Consider the following 3126-nt stretch of genomic DNA (forward strand, 5'->3'; position numbering starts at 1 on the left):
TTTGACCATATAGGCATAGTGAATGGCTGTAAATCCATCATATTTCAGCCTATCCATAGGATACCTAACCCTGGTAGACCTGCGCAAAATAGGCTCACTTCCAGGTGCTCTCAAAACATCTCTGGTCTTCCTTACTCCAGGTGTAACAACAAAAGGAATACCCAACTCATCATTAATGCTCTGTTCTGAGCCACTAGATTCACCATCCACATAAGAGTGACCTGCATTCACATCAAACATGGGCTGATCTACCTTCTCTTTTCCTTTTCGTGATACCTGCGTACCACTATCTCCATTGCTTTGAGGAGATTCTCCTGATCTCAATCTGCCTGTCCATGGCAAAGTATGTGAACACTGGTAGAGGACACTGCAGGTCCACTGATATTTTGTGATTGCTGCTATGAATTCTGTGCAGCATTACCTTTTCGTGATACCTGCATACCACTATCTCCATTGCTTTGAGGAGATTCTCCTGATCTCAATCTGCTTGTCCATGGCAAAGTATGTGAACCACTGCTAGAGGACGCTGCAGGTCCACTGATATTTTGTGATTGCTGCTATGAATTCTGTGCAACATTACCATTTTGTGCATCTACATCAATCATCACATTTACTGGTTTATACCAGCTGCTCATCTCATCAAAAACAACATCTCTACTCACTGTAAACGTACGAGTAGAAGGGTTATAGCATCTATACCCTTTCTGCTGCAGAGAATAACCAATAAAGACGCACTTCTCAGCTTTTGGATCCAACTTGGTGCTAGAGGACACTGCATGTCCACTGATATTTTGTGATTACTGCTATGAATTCTGTGCAGCATTACCATTTTCTGCATCTACATCAATCATCACATTTACTGGTTTATACCAGCTGCTCATCTCATCAAAAACATCTCTGCTCACTGTAAACTTACGAGTAGAAGGGTTATAGCATCTATACCCTTTCTGCTGCAGAGAATAACCAATAAAGATGCACTTCTCAGCTTTTGGATCCAACTTGGACCTCAACTCATCTGGCACATGGACATAGGCAATGCAACCAAAAATTTTCAAATGAGAAATGTCTGGTTTTCTACCAGTATACATCTCCTCTGGCGTCATGCCATGTATTGCTGTTGTAGCAACTGCTTCAGCCCAATAATAATCTGGTAGATCTTTTTCATTTAGCATGGCCCAAGATACCTCTCCAATATGCCTGTTTTTCCTTTCTGCAAGTCCATTTTGCTGTGGGGTATGATTGCATGAATATTGCTGCTTTATGCCATGCTCCTGCAGGAACCTTGCAAACTCATTTGAGAGGTACTCTCCTCCTCCATCTGACCTTAGGCATTTTATTTGCAGGCCTGTTTCTTTTTCAACCATAGCTTTAAAAGCTTTGAAGTGCCCAAACACTTCACTTTTCTTTCTCATAAAATACACCCAAAGTTTTCTGCTGAAGTCATCAATAAATGTGACAAAATAGTGACAGCCTCCAATAGATGCAGCTTTAGTAGTCCACACATCAGAGTGGATTAATTCCAATGGCTTTTTACTCTCTTGAACATGCCTACGAAATGGTTTCCTTGCCTGTTTTCCGAATTGACAGGCTTCACAAACCTTATGCATTTCTGCAACCTTGAATTTAGGCAATCCTGCAACAATATTTTGGGTTTGCATTGATTTAAGTCGCTATATATTAACATGACCAATGCGTTTATGCCAGATATCAATATCTGCAACTACACCAGTCCCATGTGCAAACATTGCTGCACTCAATTCAGGCATGTCCACATCCAACGTAAACATCCTGCCCTTCTTCTTTCCTTTTGCTATCAAGCGATCGTTATTTTTCATATCCTCAACAAAGCATCCATGAGGATTAAATCTGACCTGCAAGCCCTGCTCAACCATTTGACCAATAAAAACGAGGTTCTTAGTGATGTTCGGGACATGAAACACATCGGACAGGTATTTCTTTTTCCCATCCTGCATAGACAAAGGAATTTTACCAATCTGCACAATAGGATGTGTAGTATCATCACCAGTCTCCACAAATCCTGGTTTTTCCATTTTCCTTGCATCCTACATCCATTCTGCATGACCTGTCATGTGGTTTGAAGCACCTGAGTCAACATACCACACATCATTTTGTTCTTCTGCATTTGTCACAGAATTGGTCATATGCTGCACCATAAATAGATGCTCATTTCTGTCATCACCCTGTTTACTGGAAGATGCATAATTGCCTTACTGCAATTTTCCATTCATAATGTCATTCTGCTTTTTGTAGCAGTCCTTAGCCATATGACCCATTTTACCACAGTAGTAGCATTCAACATTGCTGTTTGCATTTTGGCCTCTCTGCCATCCACCACGGCCTCTTTGGCTCCCCCTGCCTCTAGAGTTACCACGTCCTCTTGCATAGGACTGGTTTTCTTGAGTTTGATGCATATTCTAATTTCTACCACGGCCTACAGATCGGCCTCCTCTACCTTTGGCTCTACCTCTTCCAGCATTTGAGTAGAAGACAGTTTCTTTTGAAGTTCCTCCTGAAGAAGATGCACCCCCATTTCTCTGCTCTTCAGAAATTAGAAGAGCAAACAACTCTTCAAAATCAGGAAATTTTTCACGGATGGCAATGGATGTCCGGAACTGTGCATAATCCTTTCCTAGACCATTCAAGGTCATAGAAACTAGATCATCATCTTCCACTGGCGACCCAATGGAAGCAAGTGCATCTGCAATTTTCTTCCCCTTCATGTGGTAGTCATTTATGCTCAAATTTTCTCTCTGCACATTGTGCAACTCCTGTTTGAGCTGCATTTTCCTAGCTTGCGTATTTGTGCTGTACATTTTTGTCAAAGTATCCCATGCCTCCTTTGGCGTACTTGCATCCTGAATATGCACAATCATAGAGTCCGAAATACTGATAGACAGCCAGTACATAACTTTTCTAGCTCTCTCATGCCATCCTTTAAATGCCTTCATTTCCTGTTGATTGGGAACATTAGGAAGAACAGGTTCTTCTTCATTTCCTGTAATGAACTCCCAATAGCCTTTCCCCATCCCGAAATTCATCATTCTAAACTTCCATGCCTGGAAGTTGTTCTTGTCAAGCTTTTCAGTGACAATCTGTGAAAGAGAA

The sequence above is a fragment of the Dipteris shenzhenensis genome, chromosome 19 (genome assembly GCF_047967505.1).
Source record: "Dipteris shenzhenensis isolate YYH24624 ecotype China chromosome 19, Dip_SZ_1.0, whole genome shotgun sequence".
NCBI lineage: Eukaryota > Viridiplantae > Streptophyta > Polypodiopsida > Gleicheniales > Dipteridaceae > Dipteris > Dipteris shenzhenensis.